We start from the raw sequence: 14,763 nt of genomic DNA, 5'->3' as shown, positions 1-14,763 counted from the left end.
CACTGTTTTAACTTTGTTGCTGTGCAAAACATGGTTTGATATATAGAGTGTGCCAGGCACTGCCAGGCATCTGTGGGTTGAGAACTGATATGTGGTATTGAAAGTGTGTATCTTCTGACAGCCAGTAGGTTGCTATATATGGCAGTTAATTGATATCTGTACTTTAGAATGTTATGTGTGCCATATGACTTGCTCACACATATTTTTTCATTGTCTTCCATGGTAATGTCCCACTACCGTAATCCTGCATATAGCACGGCTGAGGAAGAAGCCATCACAGCAAGCCTGGTGCAGCACTATGCACTGCTGTTCTCCAGAACCAGCCAGGACCAGCATGAGTGGACTGTGCTGTGGCAAGATCTTGTCCGTAGAGTAAATGACATAGGCATGCATAACCGGACATATCAGCAGGTACGCCATCACTGCAGTGATTTAATTAGACATGTCCGGCAGCGTGCGTCTGATATCCGCAGACAACAGCTTGCCACAGGTGGGGATGGGGTAGCCATCCATCCCCCCCTTACCAGAGTGGAGGAGCTGCTCCTGAGCCAGGTGGCTCCTGGTCAACAACAACCACAACAATTAACATGTATCATCATGGAGGCCGGAGCCACCCAGCAAGTTGACATGGAGTGTGCAGGTAACATGGCATAGCTGTAGAATACTGTTACCTCTATTGGTAGAGCATGTTTATGTGAGATGTGTACTGTGTAGGTAGACGATGTGATGCCTAGTGTTGTGCAATACTAATAATTAGGAATATAATCTGTAGGCCTGTGACTGTCAACTGATGTACTACTGTAAGATTGCAAACACACAGTAGCAATGCCACAGTTGTTGCCACTGACAAAGTGCCTGATATCCTTGTAGGTCCCTCTGGTGTGACAGCAAGGCAGCAGAGCCATGCTGGTGAGTGTGCTATACCTTTAATATTGCTAATTAAATGTGCATGTCATAGGTGAGGTGTAGGCCATGTACACGTAACACACCTATGCATAATGCATGCTGTGCATGTTTGCTGTGAGACTATGCACATCCTAGTAACATGGGTAGCTTCCTAAAACACATACAATACACAGAGCATCCCACACAATTGTGGCAACACCGTAGTGGACATTGGATAGGCAGAGTCGATACACATGCACACAACATACACACCTTTGTCATACGCAGTATACGTTAACATGCTACCCATGGCATATTCAGACACCTGCTGTAAGGTCACACTACAGTATCCCAAACCTCATCCACACAGCACACATAATTTACTTGAGGGGTAGATGCCTCACATGTGGCTGTGTGACACTCTTCAACACATAACACATTCATGTTAGGCAATGCCCCCTATTGGGCACCTCACAAACCCATGTAACAACTGGCTGTGAAATGGTGAATGTAGCCATGGTACTGCAGTTCAGGTACAGCATGCTATGTGCCAGTCTGGCACACATTAGTAGCCTTGAGTGACCACATGATGCTGCATGATGTTGGCGCATGGTACTACACCCCATCCAGTTACAGTGGCCACAGTACTACACATATCATGAAATGCTATGCACTGCAATGTTGTGTGTGTGCAGACATATGCACCTATACACAATATGCATAGCAATCACCATTTGTAGAAAGTGACACACATATGTCTTGTAATGCTATAGAGTGTATAGGTCACATGACACACATTGTGTATGCGTGATGTTTCATGTTGCAGTTCTGTGGTAGCATGCCATGTCATGGCTGGCACTGGCATGTCCACAATATGTCCTACACTCACCATAACCACTGTACAATGGCTATGCTGAGCAATGGTATTCCATCAGGTATACATGCACCACTCATCCTGTGTGTATACATAGCATGCATGTGCTACACCTGTGTCCACAATTATCTGCTAAAGACACAGATGCTCTAATCAGAAATGGATATCTATGTGACACACTGATACACATCCAGCCATGGTATGTATACCTGTGACTGATGGTGCACAGAACATTGCAGGGCTTTTAATACCTGCACAGCAATGTTGTGTCCATGTACACATTGCATTCCAGGGTGAGGCCATTCACTGAACAAAACACACATGCATCAAAGCCATGTATACTGTTATTAGCAAGGGCTGTCTACACTCACACTGCATGCTGTTGAGCAACACACATCCTGCATGCTGTCACATTTGATATAAATGTTTGGCTTGTGATACTATACCCCAACATCACACGCTATTGAGTATGTTCGCTATTGCTGGTGTGTGTGTGTGTGTTTTAGTGGGGAGTGTATTTGTGTGCATGTGTGCATGTGTTCATGTGTGCATGTGTTCATGTGTTCATGTGTGCATGTGTGCATGTGTGCATGTGTTCATGTGTTCATGTGTGCATATGTGGATGTGTGCATGTGTGCATGTGTGCATGTGTGCCGACATCATGTACCGGTCGTAAAGTGTGTTTCCTGTCTTCCTCTCACAGGTGCTGATTTAGGGCTGGTTCAATGCAGCAGGGAAACTGATGGCATGATAGTAATAATGATGATAGGTGTGTTTAGGCGCAGGCATGTTTGCCAGGGTCTATCATTTGGGCCACCAATCGACACTACACAAGTGTCCACCCCATCCATGCACAAAGTCATACTGCCAATACATCCATCACCAATGCCCTTAGCAGAGGGACAGCGTACAGTCTGCATTGGCCAGGACAGTGTGGTATCCATGGCACATGCATCCCGACACAGCAGCCATACCCAGATGTCTGGAAGGGTACCACACAGGCAGATGTCCCAGGGTTCTCTTCGGAGCACTGCTGCCCATCATGCCATTGGCAGATGCGCCACAGGTCTTACAACCTCACACATGTTCCAGGCTGTCATGGAGGCACAGGCACGTATAGAACAGTACACCAGACAGGGACTGAGGGCACAAAGGGCACATACCACCGTAATAGACAGTATCCGTGACCTAGCTGGTGCCATCTGTAATTACACTGAGGTCACCGATAGATGTTGGGGAGAGACATTAGATGTCCTCTGCAATGTCATGTCCATGTGTCAGGACAGTGCGGGACAGTTGAGTCGTCGACGTGGATGTATGCCAACAACATCAGTAGCTGGCAGTCGCCGCGGACATCCCTCAAACAACAGCCGCTCCTGTAGTGTCAGTACCAGCCCCAGCAATGTTGGGGGTGGGCTGTCCATAGAACGTCCTAGAAGACCATGTGCACGTGGCTCTGGACAGTCCCAGCAGGGACCTGGGTCCAGTGTACATCCATCTACCTCTGGGGATAGTACCCAGTCTGGCTTGGTAACTGATAGTGTCAATAGCACCCCTGCCAGGCACAAGTACCATATCTATGGCCAGAGACAGTGATCTGTAAAGCCTTGCAGGTACAGTCTGTGGCTGTCCCACAAATACCCGTATGTGGCAGCCACATGGTGGAACTGTGTGCATGCAGACACACGCACACATAATCCAAACACCTAGGGCTAACACATACCCACACACATTACATCAACATTGGCCCATACCAGTATTCTTGCCCCTCACGCACACATACACACACACACACACACACACACACACACACACACACACACACACACACACACACACACAGACACACACACATACATGTTGATTGAATGGCTCACTGTAGACCTCTGGCAGACCAACAACACACCCTGTGCATATGATGAAACCTGTGACACCTCCTGTCATCTGTAACATCGATGCAGGAACATGCTACCATGGTGCTGATGCACAGGGTGTCTTTATAGCAGTATAGCAATGTTAGCATGTTGTCAGCAGTAGAGTGTAATGATATGCTTGAAGGTGTAGCTGAGCAGGCATGATGCATTAAAGCTATGATTGTCATTGTAGTGTTGTTTATACCAGTGTTAGTTCCAATTGCATATTGTCCGCCCACGTGCCACTTGGCTGATGTGTGCAGTATTGGCAGCATGTGTTAGAGAGTGGGAAGTATGTGTGGGATGTCTGTAGCACATATTTGCAGGTGTACAGTTGTGAAAATGGTGGAGGTGCACTGTCTGCATGTACGTGCATAGTGGACACATGGGCAGGATAACATGCTCTGTATTACACAGTAACACTCCATAGTTTCTATTGGTGGCCAGTATGCATTGTACTACACACATTTTGGAACCTGACTACACATGTGTGTATGACATGGTTTGACACTGTGCTGTGGGTGATACTGTTACTATCTGTCATTGTTTTGCATTCTGGTAGTATACATGACTTCAACAGCCTGACCATAACCAATCATTAGATGATGTCTTGACAACTGACACACAGATGTAGGACACACAGCAACATTTGAATCCTTCAAGTACTATACTATGCCAGTAACCAGTGGTATTCAGCTGCAGCCATTACTGAGACCACTTCTGTTCAGCATATGGCGCTCTTAGGTACAAGCAATCACAGTAGGGATATGTCTGTCCATGTGTGCTAATGCATACTGTGGACTATACGGCATTCTCCAGGTGACACACACATCCTCCAGAAGGGTATCATACAGACAGATACCTGTTGTCAAACCCATGCTGTAAAGCTATAGGCCTAACTAAGAGTAGTCATCCACCTTTACGGAACATAGTATCCCCACAGTACCACATAGGTAGTAGCCACCAACATGATGAACAGGTACCGATGTGTACATGCAACCTAGTGTTACGTCATCTATCCTTTGATAATCACATTCCCTAAGGTATTTTGAAATCCCTCGGTGGATCACATAAGCAATACAGGGTCTGCTTGCATGTCCACAAAGGTTGTTGTACACCTATAATGCATAGTCATCATTGACAGACTCTGCTGTGTTTGAACAGGTCTGACATATACCTCACCCATATACCCTCACTCACACAATTCAATAGAAACCGTAATAAGTGGTTGTGTGACACGGATGACCTAGACCAGGCATCACTGCAGTGGCTAGCCTTGTCACAAGCATACAGATGTGACCTAGGGTCTGTGAAGCAGCAGCACAGTTTGGCAAAGATGACAACTGTGTACTTGGATAAAGCAGAGTTCCCACACATGCAATAATTGAGGTAACATGTACGTATATGTATTTGCCTCACAGCTACCTCACATGTGGAATGCCTACTGATATGTCATACGGTAGTAAAAGCAAAACCCCTAGCACATTGACCAACACTGTCACACACATACACTCACCAAGTGCAGGATTCAAACCCCTACCTAACTACTTCATTGTACTAGAGGAGTATGCATCAACACGTCGTGCTATACACATTACTGAGAAGTCTTTTTTCCACAGGTATATTTGTAAGATGGTGACATCATCAAACTTGACATAGATTGGTATACCACTTTTAAGGTGTTTTACTACTCTACTAAAAGGTTGCTTTTGCCCAAGGTGACCACACACAAACACAGCTGTCAGGTGCAGGATTCAAACCCCTACCTAACTACTTCATGATACTAGAGAAGCACGCATTAAGACGATGCACTATGCACATTACTAGAGGTTTTCTTTTCCACAGGTACATTTGTAGGATGGTGACATCATCAGACTTGACAAAGATTGGTTTAACACTTTTAAGGTGTTTTACTAATAGATTGGTATACCACTTTTAAGGTGTTTTACCACTCTACTAAAAGGTTGCTTCTTCCCAAGGAAACCACACACAAACACAGTTGTCAGGTGCAGGATTCAAACCCCTACCTAACTACTTCATGATACTAGAGGAGTATGCATTAAGACGATGCACTATGCACATTACTGTAGGTTTTCTTTTCCACAGGTACATTTGTAGGATGGTGACATCATCAGACTTGACAAAGATTGGTTTAACACTTTTAAGGTGTTTTACTAATCTCCTAAAAGGTTGTTCTTTCCCAAAGAGACCACACACTAACACACACACACACACAGTTGTCAAGTGCAGGATTCAAACCCCTACCTAACTACTTCATGATATTAGAGGAGTATGCACTAACACGATGCGCTATACACTTTACTGGGGGCTCTTTTTTCCACAGGTATATTTGTAGGATGGTGACATCATCAGACTTGACAAAGATTGGTTTACCACTTTTAAGGTGTTTTACTACTCTCCTAAAAGGTTGCTTGCTCCTTCCCAAGAAAACCACACACAAACACACACAGTTGTCAAGTGCAGGATTCAACCCCCTACCTAACTACTTCATGATACTAGAGGAGTACGCATTAACACGACACGCTATACACATTAGTGGGGATTCTCTTTTCCACAGGTATATTTGTAGGATGCTGACATCATCAGACTTGACAAAGATTGGTTTACCACTTTTAAGGTGTTTTACTACTCTCCTAAAAGGTTGCTCCTTCCCAAGGAAACCACACACAGTTGTTAAGTGTAGGATTCAAACCCCTACCTAACTACTTCATGATATTAGAGGAGCATGCATTAACACAACATGTTATACACATCACCGGGGGTTCTCTCTTCCACAGGAATATTTGTAGGATGGTGACATTGTCAGACTTGACAAAGATTAGTTTACTACTTTTAAGGTGTTTTACTACTCTCCAAAATGTTTGCTCCTTCCCAAGGAGACCACACACAAACACGCACACTTATCAAGTGCAGGATTCAAACCACTACCTAACTACTTTATGATACTACAGAAGTACGCATTTACATGCCGCGTTATACACATTACTGTGAGTTATCTTTTCCACAGGTTTATTTGTAGGATGGTGACATCATCAGACTATACAAAGTGGGTTATATTAGGTGACATTAGGTGGGCTACATTGAAGGAATGTCTAAACATTTTGGCCATGTCATCATCAAAGGGGAGTTTACTATCTACCTGTGTCCCCAGGGCCATAATGACTTTCTCTGTATATACTGGATTACCACCTATGTGGTAATTTGTGTGCACTTTGTTGTACCCAAAGGGGATGACTATGCATTCTTTGGCATTCAGCTTGAGGGCATTGTTTTGACACCAGGTATGTGTCTCTGTAAGACACTTGTGGAGGATGTCTGTGTTAGCCGTACTGTCGATTATGGACCACAGTTACCACTCATCTGCAGACCTCTTCAGCCATACACCTCCCATGCTTGCCTGTACCTCTGAGCAGTATCTATTGAACAGGTGGGGTCCCAGGACCAAGACCTGTGGGATGCCATTTGTGACTGGCTTAGAGTTGGACATGGCACCAGCAACTCTGAACATGTGTGTTTGATCTGTGAGCCACCTGTCACCCATCCTGTGACATAGCTGTTAATGTTCCAGCTGGTACGCTTGTCCATGATGACAGAGTGGGGAATGGTGAGGTCCAGGTGGGCTGTGTGAACTACTTTCACCTCCATCTATGTCCATGGTAACTGTTTGAAATAAGTCAACTAGGTTTAGCAGCCAGGATCTGACTTTAACAAGGCGTAGTTGTGGAGAGTCCAGTGTCTGGAGGTCTCCAATGTCTCTGTTTATGGGTTCCATGACAATTTGCTCAATAGCTCTGTAGACCAGGCTGAGTAGACATATTGGGCAATGGTATCCATGTTCTGTTGTGGCACCCCCTTTGTGGAGCTGAATGACTGTGTATGCCATTCTTTGGGTACATAGCCTGTGGTATGCTTGTGTCTGGACAGTGAATGTAGGTGAGGGTCTAGTTCCTCATGGGCTTAGTGTAAGATGCAGCCTGGGACACCATCCAGTCACATTGATGCTGTGTTCTTAGCTTTGGTGAGGGCTGTCATTACCTGCATGTCCATGATGTCTGGGGCACTGCATCCTTCTGTGATGGACACAGGCCCTTTTGGGGATGATGGGGGGTTTACACTGAACTTGTCCCCCCTTGGATGTGGGCAATGAAAGTTGGTTTGGTGTATTTCTTTCCTTCTTTCAGTAGCTGACAGCATATTTGGAAGTTGACACCTACATGTCTGGTATAGCTACCGAAGGCTTTGTGGTTGTTATTCTTACATTCTTTGGCTATTTGTCTTTAGAAACTGTCCTTGGATTATTTTTATGAGTGATCATTGTTTCTTCCTGATAATGATCAGTGATGCCTTTCCTTTAATGAAGTTGGCTCTATCATGTGTTTGTTTCCTCCTTCTGTTGTCTAGCTTATTTATGGGCAACAACCACCTGATTGTTGTCCTATTTTTGGAGGAGTGCATCTTGGTTTTATTTGTGATGTCTCATTCCATCCATCCCTGTAGATGCTCATAGGATGCACTTGTAAATGATTCTGCAGATTGTATACCATTATCCTATAGAAAGAGGGCTTTGGAACGCTCCACTTTGGTCTTGGGAAGTGTGCAGTTTGCTTTTGCAAATGTCTTCACAGTGGTTTCATTGACTGGGTGGGGGGGCCGGATGTGGATGTCCAGTGTGATTACTTCATGATCTGATATTACCAGCGAGGGGGTTATCTCTGTAGTGGAACACTGATACCCCATGTTGGTGATGATCATGTCCAGTATGTTGTCACCTCTAGTGGGCATGGTGACCAGCTGTTCCAGGGTGTTATGGTTTCTAAAATCTAGGAAACATTGGGCGAATGACATACATGAGTAATTCCACCACTCACTGTTTGGGTAGTTGTAATCTCTTCATATAATGGTGTTTGATAGGACCTTTGTACTTTCCACTGTTCTCCGGAATACTGAGTGAGGTTCCTGAGACACGGTACATGATCTGTAGCAGGCTACAATCTGATGGGAAGCTTTGGCCAATGTTGGTTGCACTTGCATGGTCTCCAAGGCCTCATGCTGTGCCACTAACCTGAAGATAAGATGTGGGTATCCATAAGGTAAATGGGTACACCCTTTCCTTTTGTATTTAACTTGTGGTTTTGGGTCCAAAGGTCAGAGGGATTGTGAGTGTTTTACATGGACCATATCCAACAGCTCTGTGTTTGACATAGCTTTGTATATTAGGCAGTGAACACCTCTGAGTAGGCGATATGCAAGGGAGTATGGATGGAACATTTTTAGATGGTCTATGTATGGCATGTATTTCAGGCTGTTAATGCTCTTTGTGTGGTATTGCTGCTGGCTTTCCAGTTGTTGTAGTTGTCTTGTGAGGTACATAGCAACAGTGGCATTGTACTCTATTATAGTTCTAGTGAGTGATGAGTAGAGGGGAACATTATCCTCTTCTATTCTGCATGAGACACATTTTGTGATGAGGTGTGCCACATAGGAGGGTTTCCAGACTACTGTGGGAATGTGATTATCACAGTTGTTTCCAATATCCACCTGTGACCCAAGGTTTGTTGTCACACTTTCAGTATGAAGTATACTACCACCTCTGTTGTGGTTCTTGGCTACAGAGTTTTTAACAAAGGGGATGACAATGCACCATTTGGCATTGAGCTAGAGCCCATGGCTTTGACAACAGCCATCTGTCTCAGTGAGGCCCTTTTGTAGGATGTCCACATCTTTTGTGTTTACAATTATGGCTCCTGGTTTGCAGTCCTCTGGAAAATTCAGCAGCCACAGACCTGCCATGTTAATGTTTACTTCAGGGAAGTAGATACTACACAGCCTGGGAAGTTATCTGATCCCATGGCTGCTGTGATACTGGCTTTGGAGAGTGTTTATTACCTGTGCCGCTGTGATGACAGCAACTTTGCAGTCTTCCATTACAGAGATGTGCCTTTTCATGGGTGAGACGGGGGTAAAGTTAACAGTGATCCTATCTGCCAGGATGTTGGCAATATCAGTTGGCTCTGTACATTTACTGCCATTGAGCTGTAACTCAGAGAACAGATCTGAGTGTAACCATGACATGAACCTGTCTGTTGGGCAGAGATCTCCTGAGTAGACAGTATGCAACAGAGTACAGATTGGGTTACATTCAGTCTTGTTATATGGGGCGACTATTTGAGGCTAGTAATCCTCTTGTTAAGGTACTTCATTGGTCTTTGTAGCTGCTGAACGTGCCTAGTCAGATTCATCGCAAATGTGTTGTGGTACTCTCTGACAGGTCTGATGACTGCTGAGTAGTGGGAACCTCCTTTGACCTACATGCACAGACCTTGGCAGTTTGTGTGATCACATGGCATGATTTTCCAACCATTTTGTGAATGTGTTTCTGGAAGTAGAGATGACTATCCACATTTGTCCATAGAGCCCTTATTATCACATCCGTATTTAGCCTAAGTGTGTGAGCATGCCCAGTATGACCTTTCAGTATGTTGCTGCCTGACATTTGCTTTGTTTCTTTAAGTGTGTGAGCATGCCCAGTATGACATTTCAGTGTGATGCTGAATGGAATCCACTACATTTGTTGGAGTGTGTGAGCATGCCCAGTATAGACATTTATACTATATGTGTATGGAAAATCAAGTTGTATTTTTACAGTAGGGCTCACCTTTGTGTCATAGATCAACAGGGATCATGCTGTGCCTGCAGGGCTTCCATGTGACACTTTGCATAGACTTATCAACATTTCTACATACAGGGGGGGCAGCTATTCTTTGTACATTTCTACCCGGGGGCACACCTGATTGTTACTGTGGGTGTACATAGGATGTGGGTTTCATCTGACACTTATACACATTTGCTATGCCTGCACTGCTATGTACAGGACACCATTTCAGTCTGTACTGTTGCCTATCATAGGGGCTTGAGGCATACTACTGTACTACAGATGTTGGCGTCCAATGTCACGTATATTACTTTGCGACTTCATATGTTACACAGCCCACATCACACCGCTTAGCCTGCTAGACAGGGGCCCAGAGAAGTAAATATTGTAGGAAAAAATTTCCAGGGAATTGTTATGGCTAGGCTTGCATAGGCCTTAGGGCCGATAGCCTAGTACCAACCTATGAACCTATGTTCTCTGTCTGCATAGGCGTGTGGGGGAGGTTACCCATTTGCCTCTTTAGGGGCATGATACTGCATTTCTTTGTGTTTGCTTTAGTGTACAATTGTCCTGCTGTGTCTGTGCCACGGAAATGCTATCATGGCTTAGTGGTTCAGTACTGTGACTATAGTGCACAGTATCCTGGGTTCAAGCCCTGTCATTGCTTTTTATTTTCATGCTGGGCAGACCAGACTGCTTAAGGAACAGTAAAGCAGATATGAGCATGTTTAACTGACTTTGCTCAACTTTGCCCTACCTTGCCCAACATTGCTCAACGTTGCCCAAGGTTGCGCTAGTTGGCACAAGCAATTTTGTTTACATATACTAGATATTGGTAAAAGCTGCTTAGCATTGCTTTATATTTTTTAAAACATGGCAATCATGCCTCAGGTGGTGCTGCAGGGCTGTCTATGTCGGATGCACATACTACACTCCCTATACATGTTTGGAAACAGGTAGTGTCAAGTTAGGCATCCCTATTATTTTATGTGCAAGTCAGAGGGAGGTATCATTTCCAGGGTTCCTACTGAGCCAGTGTATGTGCTATGTGTTGCCTCTTTGCCAAGGCCAAGGCATACTGGGCATGCCTCCTTCTGCCTCCTGGGGCAGGCTCAGGTTGTTCCTCCTCCGAGTCACCCTGTACCTGTGCAGGCCTTGGCAATGGTGGGGGGCTGTTTGGCCCTGCCCCATGCTGTTCCTGCTGCAGCTGTTTTCGCAGGATCATATTGTGTAGCATGGCACATACCATGACAATTTGAGTACATGTAGTTGGTGAGTACTGCAAGGCTCCACCAGATGTGTTCAGGCAACAGAACTGTGACTTGAGCATCCCAAACACACACTCGATTACATTTCGTGTTTGTGCATGTGCCTCATTATGGAGTTCTTGTTCAGGTGTGTGTGCATTTCTGATGGGTGTCATCAGCCATGGCTCCAGTGCATATCCAGCATCCCCCACTAAGAGACCGTCAGGGATGTCCCCATTGGCAAATGTCTGGTACAGCTGCGACAGATGCCAGATATGGGAATCGTGGTAGCTTCCAGGGCAGCCAGCACACACATTCAGTATTATGCCCTGGGCATCACACATGACCTGGCAGTTGATGGAGTGGAAGCCCTTGCAGTTGATGTAGGCCCTACCCCGCTCACCGGCTGGTGCTTTGATGTGTATGTGCGTGCAGTCAATTGCACCCACTACCTGAGGGTATTCCGCTATTTGATGGAAGAGACACATGTTGCTGGCCAATACCTCACGGGAATTGGGGAAATATACATGATCACTGACATATGCTGACATGGCATTCAGGAACTGGTGCAGTACCCTGGATGCTGATGCCTGTGAAATCCCCATCATATCACCAGTTGGTCTCTGGAAGGTACCTGTTGCTAGTATTCTTAGGCCAACACATACCTTGGTTTCCACTGGGATGGGTTCCCCTCTGTTGGTTCTGTGTGTGAGGCGTGGCCTTCACAGCTCAACAATTTGCTGCAGGAGGTCTCTGTCCACTCTATAGCGCTCCACTATCTCCAACTCATGTAGCCCCTGGTAGGTTACCCTGGATCTGTACACTGTTCTCCATCTCCTCACTGTGGGTTGCTCAGCAGCTTTCACAATGGCACCACCCTCAGCATCTTGCACATGTTGCCTTATAATAGCAATGGCAGCCCCTAACATTGTTTTGTCTCAGTTAAGCTTTTTAAGTTTTCACTTCTCTTTGTAGACTGCAGTGTTGCAGTGCTTTTGAGAAAAACATGGGGGGATGTTGTTTGCAGAGTTTTAAGTGCTGGGCTGGGCTAGGCTAGTGTACTGCCTGTGTAATTGGCTGATTCTGATTGATTTCACCTGGCAGCTCTGCTAGCTCTCCTTGGTTAACTTTCTACTACTTCCTTTCCTTCCTTTTCCCATTTCTGTTTCCACAGGGGGCAGTGCCGCGCAAACAAGCACAAACACGCGCACACGAGTGCACACACATGCACACAGCCTCACACAGGCTTACACGGGCTTAGGCAGGTGCACATTCGTGCATACAGGCTTAGACAGCCTTACACAAGCTTACACGGGTGCACACACGTGTACACAGGCTTAGATGAGTTTACAGGAGTGCACACGTGCGCACACAGTGTAAGCAGCTTTGCAAGAAACTTCAGTGATAGCCACAGCGTACACCTTCAGTTTCTGGGTTTCAGTTTAGACAACTCTAGACACGCCTCTTCCAGTCCTGAGTAACTCACAGCAAACACATGCCACTCTGTTCCAATTAGCTTACAGTCTTTTTGATACATACCCCCTCATGATGTCACCTATCTTCTACTCTGTTACTCCCCTAATCCTACTCTTACACTCTAGGGACATGGTTCACATGGCAGGGAAATTTGGGATTCACTATCCTTATACTCATTTGCATAGGATTGCCTACTAATGCTTGGTTACATCTCTCAGACTCAGCTTCCCCCTTAGCAACCACTACTCAGTAGCCATGTTGTCTTCAGCCTGCCATTCACCTGCATGGCACATGAATATTTTGAATAAAATACCTATTTGTGGATTTTATATTTTGTTTTTAGGGTTTTTAGAGCGCCGCACATTTGCGCGGCGCTGCGCTACGCTTAAATATCGGAGATCAAGGAAAGAAAAAAAAATTTTTATTATTTTGCAATGGATAAAAATGCCAATGGCCATATATTTGGCCATTGGCATGCTTCCTCAACTGGATGCATCCTTTATTTGGAGCTGTCATAGCTCTGTTTTGCTATTTGCAGAACAGCACTCAGTTGCCAACCGAGTACATTTCTGCAAATAACACTACTCTTACTTGGACAGGTTAGTGTTTCCTGGATCGCAAATTTACCTCATTTGCATAGCTTTCAGCAGCAAATGAGATAATTTGCATAAACTAATACTGTCTGTGCAAGAGTCGTTTTAGGAGCTCTCTTGCACGCCCCTGCCGGCTGTTCCTGGATTGCTCGGCAGACATGTTGGCTGGCTGGAGTCTTACTCTACTCTTAGACTCCTTGCAAGCCTTTGTAAATCCGGCCCTATGTCTAATTGGAATAAAAGCAGTATAAAAGGATGGAGGTGGGATGCTTTTAACAGGGGAAAGTGAAGGAGTGACCAACGATTTCTTCAAGCAAATATTTCTGTGTGAGTACAAAAATATGATGTACTTACAAGACTACAACACCAGCATGTTCTGTGACATGGAATGCCATAGCTCAAAAATTTAAACATAATTGGTTTTATGTGTTACAGTAGGTAATTCTATTTTATGTGTTTTAGCAGGTAATTCTATTTTATAAAGTCTTTTTAGGTACAGTTTGTATTTATTATATTGCATAAAGTGATATTTGTGTAAAATAAAATACCCAATCCTCTGGTTGTTTTCCTTCAAATGAAGAAGAATATGAAAGGTGACTGTGTATCATGTGAAGGTTAGAATTAAACACATTAATTGCATGTTTTGGAAAGACGATATTGCAATGCTAACTACAACATTAAAATGGAATGTGAAATAATATTGACCAAATGATATCTCAGTGTTTATACCAAAGGTGAATACGCAATTTCATCTTACAAAAAAAAAATTCATTATAGCAGTCTTGGCACTCAGATGGGTTTTGTGTCAGTGAGATTAAAGGAACAAAAACACTATAAGGTACAGTACCGCATAATTACTTTTTCAGAAGAATGTAAATGAAATTCAAGCTAGGAAGAAAACTGGCCTGATGCCAGCCTCTGACTTCTGAAAGGCTGTTTTACGTGGTGCAAATAAAAGCTTTTTTAAAGAAATATCTTCAAAAATACACACATCTGCTTATCCGCACAGATACACAGACATGCATACACAAACACACATAGTTGCAATGTAATCTGTGCACCTCTGTTTTGACTGTTGTCAGTTTAGCTGTTAGATGTTTCT

The sequence above is a fragment of the Protopterus annectens genome, chromosome 8.part0, assembly GCF_019279795.1.
Source record: "Protopterus annectens isolate FY-2018-M chromosome 8.part0, PAN1.0, whole genome shotgun sequence".
Lineage (NCBI taxonomy): Eukaryota > Metazoa > Chordata > Ceratodontiformes > Protopteridae > Protopterus > Protopterus annectens.
The sequence above is the reverse complement of the archived record's forward strand: the minus strand, read 5'-3'. Positions refer to the sequence as shown.